We start from the raw sequence: 17,882 nt of genomic DNA, 5'->3' as shown, positions 1-17,882 counted from the left end.
TGGAGAAAATTAACTGACTTTTCATATTTCAGAGAACTTTTATATGGTAGAACATAGGGGCAATCACCAGGATTTGCTCTCTCTCTCTGTTTTTTTTTTTTTTTTTTCAGAGTAAAATAAGATTGTTGCTTGTTTCACACTTTCTGACATCATGATTTCATCTATTCCTTTTAAACCTTTCTTCAAATGGATATGTAGGGATGTAGGAATTTTCAAGGCAAACACCAAGAAAAGAGATTCCAGGAAAGGTATTCTGTGACATAACCTTCTGACTGTAACCACGTGAAAGACATCAACCGAAACAATAAAATTCCATATAATGCAGTTGTGTTAGAGGCATCCCAATGACACCCAGATTTGATTATTCACTAGAAGAGCTCACAGGACTCAGCATATAGTTGTAGTCATGCGTGTGGCTTGGTATGGGGACAGGCTAGAAAGGCCAATGAGCACCGAGCAATGGTGCATGGGGTGAAGGCCAGAGGAAACCAAGCGCAGGCTTCCAGCAATCCTTTCTCTATGGAGTTAGCAGGATGTGCTAAATTCCTCCATCATGAAATTAGGACAGCACAAGTGAAATGTTGTCTGCCAGTACGAGGCTTATGGATACTCAGTGCCCGAGGTTTTCATCAAATGCTAATCACATAGGCATCTTCTCCTTAGCATGTCCCAAAATTCCAGGTTTCCACCAAGGAAATCAAGTGTACAGCCTTAAGGACATTGCTTGTACCAGCACTTAGGCACAGTGAACCACTCTTAACCAGCTAGGGAATGGTGGGAACCCTCCTTAAATCCAAGATCCCAGGGAACAACCAAGGGCCAGTCATTCAAGTAGGATGTTCTGAGGGTAGCCATCTTTGGCCTGCTGGATGAAATCTGTTCTGCATAGGAATTATAGCCCTGACGTCATTTTTGGTGGTGTCTTCAAATTTTGTTTTACTAGCAAGTAACATGATGGTTACCATGGTACTGGTTTCAGTTTCATCATCCATATGAAGTAGGTATTTGTATAAAAATTACTAGGGCAATATGAGGTCATTATAATCTCTTTTTTTTATGTGATTAAGCTTTCATTATGATTCTGAGGTATGATCAACATAATGATTTTTGATTTAAAATTAGAATGAAAATCTCGTAATTATATGGAAAACCCAGGTTTGATTCCTATGGTGCTGAACCCCTGTTTATAGGTATAAGATTTTGGATCATATTCATCAATTGTTTTGTTGCCTAAGTATACAAATAACTGTTGTATTTTTGTGTTTTGTTTATGCATTTTCATACACTTCCAAATGGGAGACAGTACCCCTATTGTGTTACTTTGATCTCTATTTTAATGTTCAAGGTGACTGTATCATGAGTTAGTATATGCTAAGAGTAGCTTCAATGGAAACCATATTTTGTTGTTTTTGTTGTTTCATACATTTAGTAAGCCTGATGTTTTACATCAGTTTTAAGTTCACAGCAAAATATAATAGGAAGTACAGAGTCTCCATATACCATACCATGCTCCCGTACACGCCTAGCCTCCCCTGTTGTTAACATCTTGCACGACAGTGGTCCATTTTGAGTAGGAATTTTTTTTTTCAGTTCCTTGGTTGAGTTTTGAGCGAGAGAGCATGCATGCGTGTGAGCAGCCAAGGGGCAGAGGGAGAGGGGGGAAAGAATCCTGTGCTGTCAGCCCAGAGCCTGATGCAGGACTTGATCCCATGAACTGTGAGATCATGACCTGAGCTCAGATCCAGAGTTGGACGCTGAACCAACTGAGCCACCCAGGCACCCTGACAACAGTGGTGCATTTTCTCTGGACACGAACTCTTCATTTGGAGGCCAAGTCTCTAATTTGCATTAGTGTTCAGCCTTGGTGTTATACATTCTATGAGTCTTAACAAAGGTGTAATGATGTGAATCCACCTTTGTGGTACCGTGTGAAAGAGTTCCACTGCCTGAAAAGTCCTCTGTGCTGTGCCCGTTTCTCCCTACATTCACCCCAACCCTTAGCTCCATAGCCTTGCTCTTTCCAGGTGTCATGTAGTTAGAATCATAGAGTGGATGTCTTTGAATGTTTAGAAAGTGAAAATATCCTGGTAATTGAATGTAGGCATTCAAGATATTCTTTGCCCTTTGTTTTGTTTAGTTGCTCATCAGTAGAGGATCTGATGACCTCTGCCTTCCATGACAAAAAGTATGATTTCTCTAGATGTGTGTCACCTAATGGGGAGGGTTGAGAAAAATGACCTCATGAACCACTACAGAGCACTCACATTGGGATCATCCTCCTCTGTGATGTGCGGTGGGTCTAGATAGACTCTCTAGCAATGGAAGGAGACAGCCTCAAGAGGTTAGAACTATATCAAAGTGGAATGCCAAATCTTTCCTTCTTACGTTGCCATTGGAAATAAGACGAGGGAGAGTCTGTTTGCTATGGTTTGGCCATGCTGCAAAGTACAATAGCTATAGAGCACACTTTGTGAGGGGGTGTTTCCTCCTAAAACTGAAGAGTGTCTGTTGAAGAGCTGGGGAGGTTCTGCCGTGTTACAGCAAAACAAAGATACTCTCTTTCAACTCCTCTAGTACTGAAAGTCCAGAAAAATCATGCTAGTTTCAGTCTGACATTGTCAGCTCATGATAATCATTCTCCTAACGATACCAGTTTCCTCCAGTGTCACAGTGTCGGTCAGTGATGGCCATTGTAAACATCAGTCCCCCTGTAGGTGTCAAATTCTGATAAAACCCATTCTTGCTCTTGGTCAATATAGAGGAGAAAGTAAGATTTCTTAGTGCTTTAAGCCTACGAATGGTATAATTACCATTCAGTGTAGTGTGGTTTCCAGGTGTGGTCCCAAAGCAATACTTTTTAACAAATCATAAGCCGTACACTTGTAATTTTCCTCTATTTTTCGATTGTTGATTTAACATGTATTTTGCTTTCATCTTTAGGAGCAGATAAGAATGCTGAGGAAGATTCTATAGCCAGGTAGGATATTTATGGATTTGTAAAAATGACATTTGCTGGGGCACCCGGGTGGCTCAGTCGGTTAAGGGTGTGACTCTTGATTTCAACTCAGGTTTGTGAGTTCAAGCCCCCCGTCGGGTTTTGCGCTCACAGCCTCCTTAGGATATCTTTCCCGACTTCTGTGGGCACTCACTCTTAAAGTATAAAGGAATGAAATGAAATGAAACGGATAATGAAAGGAAAGGGAAGGGAATGAATGAACTGAAAATTATGTGTCTCCTAAGGGAACGCAGAGAACAAAAGCAGTTGTTGCGTGTTCTACACTGGACCAGACACTATATCCTATGGGTAACATCTGTTCAGTTATATAGTCATTGTATAGCTTTGCCAAGTAGCTGTGCTGTTGTAGCCTACATTTTATTACTTTGGCAACTGTGGTTCAGGGAGGTTGACGACTCGACCATGATTCCATAGTTAACGGGTAGCTGAGGGGCTTTGCCCATCAGCCCGTGAAGCTTCCACATCCATTCCCTGGTTCCTCAGCAGCACTGAGATGAGGATACAGATCCTAGGGCAGATCAACTCAGAATGTCAAAGGTAATGATGTCGGAACACTAATTTAGGGTTTGCTTAAGAACCCAGGTTAGTCCAAGCATTTGGCCTCATATATTTGACCACTAGTGCCAACCAAAGTCATTAGTGCAGTGGTAACTAGTCCCTTGTTTTTACCATCCGAGATTTTAGGGTGGTTGTCAGCTATGGCCATGGTGTCAAGGCTTTTCCATAAAAAGCAAGATGTCATCAGGCAACTCCTTACATGTAGTGATATCCCCTCTTCTTGAGACAAATGAGTTTTCTGTAAGGGAAGGATATTTAGTTGTAGACCATGTTACATTAACTAAACTCACTCTCTATTTCGAGGATATTGCTATATGATTCTCTGTTGCCTAAGTTCCCAGGCTGGTTTCCCTTTGGGCTAGTATCCTTGTCTAGTTCTAGGAATCTTTTCGGGTTTTTTTGGATTTTTTTTTTTTCCAATGACTTTTTGTTCTGTGTTTTTGCCTTTTGACTTTCTTCTCTTTTTTCCTTGGTATTTCTTCTTTTTTTTTTCCAATAATTTCCCTACTTCTGCCATTTAAGGACTCTCCATTATTCCAGAGGCCAAATCAAAAGCACTTAGAGTCTCCAGATTTAGGGAACCTCAGAGATTAATTCCTCAAAACACCCTCTGGTCCGTCAACCTATGTTTCACCTCCTTGCCCAATGGTTGTTTCCCTGGAGAATTGGAAACTCAAAAGAGATTGAAGTGACCTATTTGGATATGATAAGTGACAGAAATGCGATTTAAATTCTGGTTTTCTTTCTTTCTTTCCTTCCTTCTTTTTTGTCTTGATCTTGCAGGCAACTGTTTTAATAATAGAAGGCTGGGGAGTGGGTCTAATGAATAGAGTGAAGGAGGGTAAGAATCGAATTAGCAGAGGAGACCAGGTTTCAAGGAGAACAACACTGAGTTGGTTAGGAATACGAGTTTGAGAAAAGATGTCAGAATTTGGGGGGTTATGCCAAGTGAGATAAAGGTGAATGACAGGAATGAAGGACCCAGGATTAGGGGAGTTGTTTAGAAAGGCATATTCAAATAGAGAGTTCAAGAGGGTCGTGATCAGTTTTCTGCTTTTGTGTGTGTTGGTTTCATTAAAGGTGCGAGCATACCTCAGATTTTCTGATGAGAGAGATTAAAAATCATTTGAGCTTCTGGGAAGAGTCTGTTTACAGCAGATAGAAATATGATATCCCCTACTTCCACCCCAACTGAGGGAGGATAGCTTAGATCCTCTCAAGGAATTGGGGGTGGGGGTGAAGATTCCGAACATCAGAGATGTATGGCCCAAGGCAAGCTGTCTCCTCACTCCACCTCTTTTCCTAAATCTGTGATGCCCTTCCCATGTACTTGTAGGGCTGGGCAGGGGTAGGTCTGACTTGTGAAATCAGCAAGGGAGCTTCATCTGGATCGGTGGTAACATGCCTATGTTGAGGTGACTGTGTGGATGAGTGAGGCTCCCAATTCGCTTGTTCTCCAGGAGCAGGACATGGTCCCTACCCTCGGTCATTGGAGCCCATCCTTGTTGTAGGAGTGTATGGCTTCATAGGCTACAGATTGAAAGGTTGGGGAATGCCACAGAACCGTGCTGAAGAGTGATGTAGGAGTGGGAGCTCATAGGGAAGAAAATATTCAGGCAGCGTATAGAGAAATAGAGGCACAACTACCAGGACCATTTTGATCACAGTCTCCCTCCTTGGGTAGCTGAATGCCCCTGAAGGCTTGGAGTGTCTTGCTAGTTATTATGGACCTAAGTAAGGCAAGACCAGTGTGGGAACAAAGTTGGCCTTGGGAACTTTGAGTCTTTCAATCTCTAGTTAGTACTACCACTCATAACATAGAAACCTAAACTTCGATACGTTTACTTAAACGGAGGTCTACGTGACACACAATGTAATATGTGATGCAACAACTCTGGATGTTTCACCGTGATCGCCATAAGCGTAGCTCCCATCTGTTAATGTATGAGGCTATTACGATACCACAGGCTAGATTCCCTATGCTGTACCTTTGAGCCTTGTGATTTATTCATTCTATAACTGGAACCCTGAACTTCCCTCTCCCCTTCCCCCATTTTGTCCATCCCCCCACCTCCCCTCCCTTCTGGCAAGAGTCAAATCTCTGCATTTATGGGTGTGTTTCTGCTTTTGCTCTGTTTGTTCATTGATTCCCCTTTTTACATTCTACACAGAAGTGAAATCATAGAGGATTTGTCTTTCTCTGTCTGACTTATTTCACTTATCCTCATGCCATCTAGGTACATCCATGATGTTGCAGGTAGCAGGATCTCATTCTCATTTAGAGCTGCGTAATATTTCATTGTGTGTGTGTGTCTGCGTGTGTGTTTGTGTGTGTGTGGTATCCAAACAGTATTGTGGGTACTGGCGTACAAAATAGCCTCATTGCTCAGTGGAATAGAACCGCAAACCCAGGCATCAATCCACCACTGTATGGTCAGTTCATCTTCCACAAACAGGAAAGACTATCCAGTGGGGAAAAGGCAGTCTCTTCGCCAAATGGTGTTGGGACAACTGGACAAGCCACATGCCAAAGAATGAACCTGGACCAATTTCTGTACCATACACACAAATAAACTCAAAATGAATTAAAGACCTAAGTGTGAGGCTTGAAACCATAAAAAAAAAAAAAAATCCTTGAAGAGAGCACAGGCCGTCATTTCTGTAACTTTGGCTGTAGCAACATTTTACTATTTATGTCTCTTGAGCCAAGGGAAATAAAACAAGAATAAAGTTTGAGGACTACTTCAACCTACAAAGCTTTTGCACAGTAAAGGAAAGAGTCAAAACTGAAAGGCAACCTCTGGAATGGGAGAACAAATTTGGAAATATTTGGCAAATCCAGTAAAGGGTTAGTGTTCACAATGTCTAAAAACTTGATTCATGTCAACATCACCCCCCTCCAAAAAAGCCCAGTTTACAAATGAGCAGTACACATAACCAGACACTTTTCCAATGACAACATACAGATGGTCAACAGACACATGAAAAGATGCTCCCCCAAACTACAACGAGATACCACGTCACACCTGTCAGAATGGCTACACTCCAAGACACAAGAAGCAAGTGTTTGCGAGGATGTGGAGACTAAGGAAACCTCTTGCACCGTTGGTGGAAATGCAAATGGGTGCGGCCCCTGTGGAAAACAGTATGCAGGTTCCTCAAAAAATTAAAAACAGAACTCTCCTATGATCCAGTAATTGCACTACTGGATACTACCCAAGAGAATACAAAAACAAGAATTCCACGGGACACACGCACTCCTGTGTTTATTGCGGCATTATTTCCAACAGCCAGCGCAAGCGTCCATTGACAGCTGAGTGAACGAAGAAGAAGCCCTATATGAATGTATGTGTGTGTGTATATGTATATCCACACACACACACACACACACACACACACACGCACACACACACATGCACACACACACACACTGTAATATTACTCAACCATAAAACAATGCAATCTTGCCATTTGCAATCACCTGGATGGAGCCTGAGGGTAGTATGGTAAGCAAAGTCAGGGAAAGACAAATACCATATGATTTTACTCATGTAGCCCTTAAGAAGCAACAAACGAGCAAAGGGAGGAAACAAAAGGGGAGACAAACCAAGAAATAGGCTCTTACCTGCAGAGAAGAAACGGATGGTTGTGGAGAGGAGGTGAGTGGTGGGAGGGGTGAAAGAGATGATGGGGATGAAGGAGTGCCCTTGTCATGATGAGCACGGGGTGAGTATGGAGTTGGTGAATCACTATTTTGTACAACTTAAACTACTATAACTCTGGATGTTCCTATTACCGGAATTAAAATAAAACTTAATGACAAAACCAGAGGCCAACTTTTCATTATACCAAGAAACTTCGTGGAATAAACAGATAGGTGACCTTTCCCTTAACTTTTTTAAATTTTGTTTTTAAATGAATGAACATGTGTTTGTTGTATTTTTTTGCTCTAAAGGCTTTCCGACAAACCTGGTCCTGACGATTCATGGTCTACCTCATCTAGCCAAGACTTAGATTTTGGTACCAAGGTAAAGTACCCTCCTGTGAAACTCACTTTCCTGCTCTGAATTGAGTTTTCTCCCTTATTCACTCTGAAAATTTAAGAGGAGCCTGTGTATCATCATTTTATGTGTGTCATGGAAAGTTGGCAAGAACAAACCACTTTACAGATACATGACGCGTTGAATGTTTTGTTTTGTTTTGTTGTACTTTGGTAAATCCTACAGGTGGAGGCTGATAAAAGAATGGGCTGGAAAATATATAATGACCGTCAAATTATATTGGGACAAGCTTTCCCACAATGGAGGCAATATGACGTTTGCTTAAGGATAAGGATTCTTACTGTGATCGTAACATGACTGATAATACTCACGCCTAAATGAAACGTGATTGGGTCCAAGTATCTATTGTAGGTTGCCCCCCGCCCCGGGCAAGTTTTATTTTGGTGAGATACAGGATTTTCCTTTGGCTCTATCCTTTGTTCTACATTTAGAATAAAACCATATTAGAAAATGTAGAAATTTAGATGTTTACATTATTTCTCAACATTTACCTTACAAAGGTGTTCCCCTGTAGTTTTGAAATAACTCCATGAAGAGTAAGTTAAAATTGTGCATCTCCCCGAAGAATACGTATTTTGCTGAAAAGAGTAGCTCTATGGGCAGAGGCTCTTCATAGCCAAGGTGTCAAATTTCTAATTTCAGAAATCTTGCCCATTCTAGCTTTGAACACTATCTCCTCCTAGTCCTTGTGTCAGATTCTAAAATTTAAAGTTTCAGACATCTGATATTTATTTCAGTATTCATTTCAAAGCCCCTAAATCATGATAAGCTCCTGGAGGTTAGGAAACGCACTGGTTTGACTCCTGGAGCTCCTAAAATAAAGTCTTGCTTGGAAGAAGCAATGTCATGGTTTTTGAATGTGAACAAATGAGTAGGGAAATGGAATTCCGTAGAATGGAGTTTGAAAAGTAACAAAATACGCATGATATATCACAATTAAATATGTGAATTTAAAAAGTCAGGCTTCAGTTTATATTCCGTTTTAGTGTTTAACATGTATACACGCAAATGAATCCTATTGAGGCAATCAGGAGTTACATAAGAAAGAAGGTTACAGTATATTTTTAGTATCCTCCCATTGTGAGCTTAGAAGTGCAGGGAAAAAGTCGTCAGCCTTTGTTGGTTGAACCCCATCTGTGTCCCATTACCTACATCCTTTAAATGTTCCCATTTCTTCCTAGAATTCTCATTCCCAATTCTTTCTCCATAGTGAATGTTGACGTGTTAGGAACCTCTCTTTTTCTGTTCTTTTGTTAGTCTAGTAATAATTTCTAGCTTTTCGGAAGCGATAGATGCCAGGAATTGAACAATTTATTTATAGTGAAAAAAATTAAATTCTTTATTACAGTATTTATAACCAGATAACTGTAGAGTGATAAGAGTCAGTATTATTAGGGATATACTGTGAATCAAAGCCTCTCTTTTACATAAATATTATATACATAGATACATAGATGGATATGGATATAGATAGATAGATAGATAGATAGATAGATAGATATAGATAGATAGATATAGGTAGAGATATATATAATATACACATATATACACATATATTTACACTTATATATAAATACACACTTATATGTATACATATTTATGTACACCTATACGTACACACACACACACACACACACACACACATACATATATATATATATATATATATATATATATATATATATATGTATATCACACATATATAAAGACATATATCTTTAAAAGGTTTAAAAGGGACTATTTTTCATAGTATATTCCCAATCCTACTTATGTACCTGTTGAAAAATGTATGTTGTTTCCACTTACCTTCTTTGGCTCACATTTTTCCTTTTCTTTTTTGTCTTAAGCTCATGCTTGATTGATTGGTCATTTGTTTTGTTTTGTTTTGTTTTGTTTTTTCCTTTTTCCCTCTTCTCAACCCATGCTTATTACGGTATTTTTAATTTTTTTTCAAAGTTTATTTATTTTTGAGACAGAGAGAGACACAGAGTGCAAGCGGGGTAGGGGCAGAGACAGAGAGACACACAGAATCCAAAGCAGGCTGCAGGCTCCGAGCTGTCAACACAGAGCTCAACGTGGGGCTGATAACCACAAACCGTGAGATCATGACTCATGAGCTGAAGGTGGATGCTGAACTGACTGTGCCACATATGTGTTCCCCGCACCGGGCTCGTTTTTAATGGTTTACCCCTACCCTAATTTGTCCTTGCAGAAACTATTTCTTTAGTGTCTGTTCTTTTAGTACATCACTGTCTGTCAACTCCATTGTCAACATATTGGTTATGGAATTCTACTGTCTGTGTGTGGTTTCCATCCAGGGCTCGTTGCCCCACAAGGTTTATTATTCTTGTTTTTCTCTTTCTTGGAAGGGGCTGAGATAAATGTTTTTGAAATGTTTGCATTTCTCTTGGAAAGGGAGGGAGAGAGAGAAAGAATGAGCAAGTGCTCGTTGTTGTGATCTGACAATATGCAAGGTATGATCTCAGTCCTTTTATATTTGTGGAGGGCTGTTTTGTGACCCAGGATGTCACTTGGAGACATTGGAGAATGTTCTATGTGCACTTAAGAAGAATGTGCGTTCTACTGCTGTTGGATGAAAAGATCTTAATATATCGGTGTTGATATCCATGTATATAAATGTATATATATGAGGCCAATATATATCTATGTATATCTGAATACATCTGGTCCAATGACACATTGGATCTGTGTTTCCTTACTGATTTTCTGCCTTGACGATCCGCCTTTTGCCATGAGTGGAGTCTTAAAGTCGTCTACAATCATGGTATTTGTATGTATACATTTAATCATGTTTGTGAGTAATCGATTCATATGTGTGGGCGTTTCACTTTGGGGGCATAAACACTTGCAATTGTTAGCTCCTCTTGATGGATAGACCCCTTAATTATGATCCAATGCCCTTCTGAATCTGTTACTACAGTCTCTGGTTTAAAATCTAGTCTGTCTGGTGGAAGTGTGGCGACTCCAGCTTTCTTTTGACTTCTAGTAGCATGATAGGTGGTTCCCCATACCTTCACTTTGAACCTGGAGGTGTCCTGGGGTCTAAAATCAGTGTCTTGTTGACAACATATAGATGGATCTTGTTGTTTGGTTTTGTTTTGTGTTTTACCCATTCTGATTCCCTGTGTCTTTTGATTGCGGCATTGAGTCCATTCCCATTCAGAGTGATTAGTTAAAGATATGGATTTAGTGTCATTGTGTTATCTGAAGGTTTCATGCTTTTGGTGAGGCCTCTGGTCCTTTGTAGTCTCTGCTGCTTTCCACTCACAGAGTCGCCCGTTAGGATCTCCCGCAGGGCTGGTTTAGTGGTCATGAACTCCATTAGGTTTTGTTTGTCTGGGAAAGCCTTTCTCTCTCTTTCTGTTCTAAATGTCAGCCTTGCCTGGGAAGGGATTCTTCGCCGCAGATGTTCCCATTCAGCACATTGACCGTTTCCTACCCCTCCCTTCTGCCCTGCCAAGTTTCTTTGGACAGGTCTGCTGCTACCCTTATGTGTCTTCCCTTGTCGATTAAGACCCGTTTGTCCCTAGCTGATTTCAGAATCCTCTCCTTATCTTTGTAGTTTTCCAGTTTCGCTATGGCATGTCGTGGTGTTGACCTGGGTTTGTTGATTTGGAAAGGAATTCTCTGTGCCGCCAGGACTTGGATGCCCGTTTCCTTCCCCAGATGAGGGAAGCTCTCAGCTATAAGTTGTTCAAAAAAAACCTTCTGCCCCTTTCTCTCACTCTTCTTCTTCTGGGACTCCTAGGATCTGGCTAATATTTCATCTCACTGAATCACCTAGGTCTCTAGTACCTGCCTCGTGATCTAGTCATTTCCTTCCTTTCCTTTCCCTGCTTCATCTTTGTCCACAATTGTATCTTCTGTTTCACGGATTCTGTCTGCTGCTTCTCCCGTCCTTGCTGTCACTGCATCTAGTTTACTTTGTATCTCCTTTACACCATTTCATGTTCAGCGTTCATCGTGACGATTCCTTAGGTCCTTGATCTCTGAAGCAGTAGATTGTCTGCTGTCTTCTATGCGTGGTTTCAAGCGCAACTATGCGTCTTATGAGTGTCATTCCAAAAATGTGCTCACATATATGGTTTCTGTCTCTTTTGAGCCCTTCTCTGGCTGTCCTTTCTTCCCGGAATTTTTTTGAGGGGAATTCTGCGATTTCGTCGTTTTGGCTAGATTCCTGCCCTTTATGTGTGTTAATAGCTTGTTCTGTGTCCCACACCTGCGAGTACTACTGTAATAAAAAGACCCCCTACACTGTCCAGGGCCTGGCAGTTGAACAAATTTTTTTTGAGTGTGTTGTGTGCACTCTTTCGGTGCGTCTTTGGCTGCTGTTCTCGCTACTTGGAGTGGCGGTTTGGGCCTTCCAACAGGTGTGCTTTGATTTGTTTGTTGAAGTAATCCTGGAAAAAAGGGGAAGAAGATGGGGAAGAATCCTTAGCCCAAACAAAAAGAGAAATGACTGGAGTTGAAAAAAAGACCAGGAAGTGACTCAAAGGAGCTAGAGGGCTTAATCCAGAAAGAGAGGGAGGAAAATGAAGAAGGAGATCTAGAAAAGTATAGAGAAAATGCACAATCAAACAAACAAAGAACCAGAACAGAGGATCAAAGGAAAAAAATATATAGATATATCTATAGATATATCTGTGTATAGATATATAGGTATATATTAAGATATAGAGATAAATGTAGATATATAATTAGCTTTGACCCACGTCAACTCGAGACTACTAGGCTGTTTCCAAAGGGAGAAGGGGAAAGAGGAGAGTAGAAAGAGAAAAAAGGGAAAAGAGAAGAAAGGGAAAGCAAAGGAAAGAAAAGATGGGCGCCTGGGTGGCTCAGTAGGTGAAGCGTCTGACTCTTGAATTTGGCTCACGTCATGTTGTCGCTGTTGGTGGGTTCGAAACCCCCAACAGGTTCTGCAGTGAGAGCATGGATCCTGCTCGGATTCTCTCTCTCTCCCTCTCTCTGCATCTCTTCTGCTTGATCACTCACTCTCTCTCTCAAAATGAAGAAATAAACATTAAAAAAGAAAAGGAAAGACAAAAGAATAATAACTCAAACGAAAACAAACAAACAAACAAACAAACAAACTAAGATAGAAAACCGGAGGAGAGTTGTCTATTGGTGCCTGGGACTGGTGGCTGTGCTGGTCTAGAGCAGGGGCTATCTGGTCCCATCAGTGTCAGTCTCACTCCTATAGAGAAGCAGTTACGAGGCACAGAGTGTCAGGGTTTGGTGTAATGGGCCTGCCTTCACTGAGGCTCACTGTCCATTCCCTGAAGCCCCACGATGTTGGTCATGGGGAGAGACATGGCGACACCCCATCTATCCTGCCCACACGAGGTGTCTCAAAACTCACTGTTTAGGCTATCCTCACGGAATAGCCTGGGGAGCCGGCTTGCCTTGCTGCACAGTCCCCTGTGCCACCTGAGTACTGAGCTGGGATTCAAAACCCTGCAGGATCCGGCTTTGCTCGGACCTGGTAGTGGAGTTGCGCCACTCTGCCCAGTGGACAGAGGGCCTCTGGCTCGTGCCTGCACGGTCTTTTTCCCTTGGGCAGGGCAATACCTCCCCTTTCCACCATACTCAAGGTGTTCTCTCCCAGTGTAGCCCTGAGATTGCTACCAAGCCTAGGGGCGGCTCCCTCCCCACCAGGCATGGGAGGTGGTAGCTTTGGTCGAGAGAAAGTGTGGCCACCTTGAAAATTCTGTTTTTTACCCTCTACGGCTGTTTTCCAAAGTAGAAACTGGCTCTCTGGACCTCTCCTTGGTCTGTGGTCCGGACAGGCTTTCTCATATCCAAATGCACTTGCCACAGCCTCTCTCTCTCTACCTTCCTTTCGTTTCTCCACCAAAGGCCTTCCCCCACTGCATGCCTGTGCTGCCCATTTTATTTCTCCCAATTCTCATACACACCCTTCTGTCCCGCCAAGCTGTCACTCTGCACCTGCGGAGATTTTTCTGTCCCTCTGCAGCCTGTATTCCTGGTATTCCAAGTGTTGTGACCTCAATACTGCTGTGTTTGAGGGACAAGGGAAATTCTGATCCCCTCCCCTGCCATCTTAACTCCCCCCTCCACCTTTTGCTTTGCTTTTCGCAATTGCAAAGTTGGGTGCCTAATCGACTAAGTCACCCAGGCCCCCCAAAGAATACTTGTTTTCCATGGGAAGATGTTCAAAGGCCAATAAAATGGCCCTTGTGTCCAGAAAAGAATGGCAAAGTTAGAATGGGTTTTTGATGTTCTCATTTGGGGCTATAATAAGTTCCCGTAAGCTCTTAGCGATGACATCATAAAGGTATACATTTGACCCTTGAACAAGATGCGTTTGGACTGTGGGAGTCCACATACATACAGATTTTTTTCAATAAATACAGTACCATCCTGTAAACATATTTTCTCTTCCTTATGATTTTCTTTTGCATCTTGGTTTTTTTTTTTTTTTTTTTAATTATTCATTTTGGGAGAGAGAGAGAGGACAGAGCACGTGAGTAGGGAAGTGGGGGCAGAGAGAGAATTTTCATCAGGCTCCACACTGTCAGCGTTCAACTCAGGAAGTATAGATCATGACCTGAGCCAAAGTCAAGAGCCTGACCCTGAACCGACAGTGCCACCCAGCACCCCTTCCTTACGAGTTTCTTAGTAACCTTTCCTTCAGTTTATAGTGTAAAAATACAGTATGTAATACATATAACAGGGAAAACATGCATTAATCGACTGTGTATATTGTTGGTAAGCTCAGCATTCCGTTATCCTAACTCTGACCTCCCATGCTCAGTTTACAGAATCAATGGCCAAACTAGGCCGAAAAGGTAGATTAGACCTAGAGAGCATATACAAGCGATTCTGCTTTAATGTTCTGGTTTTCAATACATATATACTTTTTGATTTTTAAGTGTGATCGCTTTTAAAGTAGGAAATTCGGTAGGAATTTTTGTTTTTTTGATTTGGTTTTGAGGTTTCAAAAGATATTTGTGGATTTTCGAGGGCATGGCCATCAGAGCCCGTAAGCCTTGCTTTGTTCAAGGGCCAACGGTATAGTGATTTGGTACTTTTGAGATCTTCTCAGTGAGATTAGTGTAAATGTTTTGACCTTAATTAATTGGTCCTTGTATACTGAGTACGTACCAAGCAGTTAGCTACTGAGTGTACAAGCGGAGGGTTTAGGTTGTTGTGGTCGGAGCAGAAAAGTAAGTCAACAGCAATCTGTTATAAGTCACTATAAAGGCTTCATCGGTAGGGAATGGACGATGTTAGTTGAGAGAATATTGGGGGCGTTTGTAGTGAGGATGAGGATGAGAGTGGGAGTGGGAATTTTGGTAGTCAGAAAAGATCTGAGAGTGGCAAAAGGTGCCAAGTGAAAGATGAGAAGGACCAGTCGTGTAGACCGTGGCGAGGGACATTCTGGACAGAGAGGACCACGGATCATCATTTTACTCCAACGTCTTAGAGTGACCAAGCTGTAGGAAGGCTCACTCCATCATCATCATCATTATTATTGTTGTTGTGTGTAAAAAAGAAAATGTGCATAGTGAAATGAGTGCTTGGCACATTTTAGGTGACTAAGACATACATGTTCTTATACTTGCCGTTTGAATGCTTACTACACATTCTGAAGAGTTCCATACCTATATCTACATTGTTTCTGCTACTAGTTCATCATAATTTTAAGAAAAGTTTTTCTTACTACTTTGCCATTCGATCCAACCCTTCTTTCGTCAAGAAAAAGGTCAAGCCTCTGTTTACCTAAACGAAGCAGCAGCTACGACAGTGTTTTGTTGATACACAGCATGATATACTCCAAAGTTTCTGATCATGTGAGGTATGAATTGACACTGAAACAAATGTCTGCCATTTTACTAGAAGCAGTTTTCATTTATAGCAAGTACACTTTTAAAGATTTTGTTTCAAAACTTATTTCACATGTCCTTTTATTTTGGTCAGGAATGCAAAGGAAGGGGTTTTGTTAGTTCCTTTTTGAAATCTGCATACAAGCCAGGCTTCTGCCTTTGAAAGTATTTATTCTGGCCTTCCATGATCAGTTTAGAGAGTCAATAGCCAAATGAAGATTCAAAGGGACGCTGAATCAAGAGAGCATATATGAGGTTTTGTATTTAAATGTTTTGGTGTTCAATACGGTTTTCTTATTTGCAAGTCTGATAGTTATTAAAATCATAAATTCAGATATTTTCTTGGAAAAGGATTAGGAAGTCTTCACGCAACTCATTACTGATGCTACTTTTAACAGTGTGTGTCTGAGAAGCCCAACAAAGATGTTCCTCATGTCTCTGGAGCTGTGGATCAGAAAGGGCAAAGTGTATTAAATGGACAAGTAGAAGGTAAGAACTGTATTTTATTCAAAGGTCATTTGACAGAATGTTGATTTCAAACAGGAATACTGATATATTCTAATATCTAAAGAAAACGGCCTGTTAAGTGCATAGGAAAGAGAAAGAGATGTGAAAAGGAGATAAGTTGCATATCGTATGTGGTGTCAGCAACAGATTAAATTGAGAGTGCCACCAAAGGACCTAAATGGCTAGTTCCCTTTCAACACACTGGAAGGCCTAAGGAACCTCAGGAAAGAAGAGACGAGCCAAACAGGGAATGATGTGAATGGCGGAGACTACAGGGAGTAAATGAAGGAAAGTAAGCCGGTGTGTATTGTGTTTCTACTGGAAGGTGGTAAAATACACTAGTCCTTTAAAGGGAAGAGCAGACTATTTGAAGTGCAGCAACACTATCAGGTGAGCTTCTCGTACCAGAATTTGTCAGAGTAGTATCCCCAAATGTCCCCACTCTTACTGTGATCCTCACTGTTGGCAAGACATTAAGGACTGACCTAGCTGATGATGCAGAGTTATGTCCTAACTACCATGGGTGAACGAACATAAGCATTTGTAGTCAGTGATAAATGTATATACGTTAATGCCATATAAAATGGGGGTACTTCATACGGTAGTATCATTTAGGGCAAAATAAGAGAATTGGAAGGAGGGTCAGATAGGGAGACATCAAGATAACTCATCTGACATTTTGGATGCCGTATTTGTGAGTTTTGATTATTTTGGCGATAACTGCCTCTAATAGGTGAACTATATTTTTAATGTTCTAGGAACATAAGGAAAAGAAACAAAAGAACACTATAATCAGTAGTATGTTTTCATATTCTGTCTGACAGTTCTGATTGTTGTAGAATGATCCCTGTTACTTCTTTGATTCCTATCTGCCAGAAAAATGAACTAAGTCCTAGGTAGTTGGAGAAAATTAACTGACTTTTCATATTTCAGAGAACTTTTATATGGTAGAACATAGGGGCAATCACCAGGATTTGCTCTCTCTCTCTGTTTTTTTTTTTTTTTTTTTTTTCAGAGTAAAATAAGATTGTTGCTTGTTTCACACTTTCTGACATCATGATTTCATCTATTCCTTTTAAACCTTTCTTCAAATGGATATGTAGGGATGTAGGAATTTTCAAGGCAAACACCAAGAAAAGAGATTCCAGGAAAGGTATTCTGTGACATAACCTTCTGACTGTAACCACGTGAAAGACATCAACCGAAACAATAAAATTCCATATAATGCAGTTGTGTTAGAGGCATCCCAATGACACCCAGATTTGATTATTCACTAGAAGAGCTCACAGGACTCAGCATATAGTTGTAGTCATGCGTGTGGCTTGGTATGGGGACAGGCTAGAAAGGCCAATGAGCACCGAGCAATGGTGCATGGGGTGAAGGCCAGAGGAAACCAAGCGCAGGCTTCCAGCAATCCTTTCTCTATGGAGTTAGCAGGATGTGCTAAATTCCTCCATCATGAAATTAGGACAGCACAAGTGAAATGTTGTCTGCCAGTACGAGGCTTATGGATACTCAGTGCCCGAGGTTTTCATCAAATGCTAATCACATAGGCATCTTCTCCTTAGCATGTCCCAAAATTCCAGGTTTCCACCAAGGAAATCAAGTGTACAGCCTTAAGGACATTGCTTGTACCAGCACTTAGGCACAGTGAACCACTCTTAACCAGCTAGGGAATGGTGGGAACCCTCCTTAAATCCAAGATCCCAGGGAACAACCAAGGGCCAGTCATTCAAGTAGGATGTTCTGAGGGTAGCCATCTTTGGCCTGCTGGATGAAATCTGTTCTGCATAGGAATTATAGCCCTGACGTCATTTTTGGTGGTGTCTTCAAATTTTGTTTTACTAGCAAGTAACATGATGGTTACCATGG

The 17,882-nt window shown here is 41.2% G+C and overlaps 1 long non-coding RNA gene across 1 annotated transcript; it reads left to right on the top strand.

The window, feature by feature from the left end:
- Positions 1-2,938: 2,938 nt before the first annotated feature.
- Positions 2,939-16,464, top strand: LOC145713326 (uncharacterized). Its single transcript, XR_014136390.1, has 3 exons — positions 2,939-2,977; positions 7,530-7,602; positions 15,902-16,464. It is a non-coding gene; the product is annotated as an uncharacterized LOC145713326 (long non-coding RNA).
- The last annotated feature ends 1,418 nt before the right edge of the window (positions 16,465-17,882 follow it).

Source organism: Panthera onca, chromosome F1 (genome assembly GCF_046562875.1).
Source record: "Panthera onca isolate mPanOnc1 chromosome F1, mPanOnc1 haplotype 2, whole genome shotgun sequence".
NCBI classification, from domain to species: domain Eukaryota; kingdom Metazoa; phylum Chordata; class Mammalia; order Carnivora; family Felidae; genus Panthera; species Panthera onca.
Note: the sequence above shows the minus strand (reverse complement) of the source record. Positions and strands in the feature narration are given on the sequence as shown.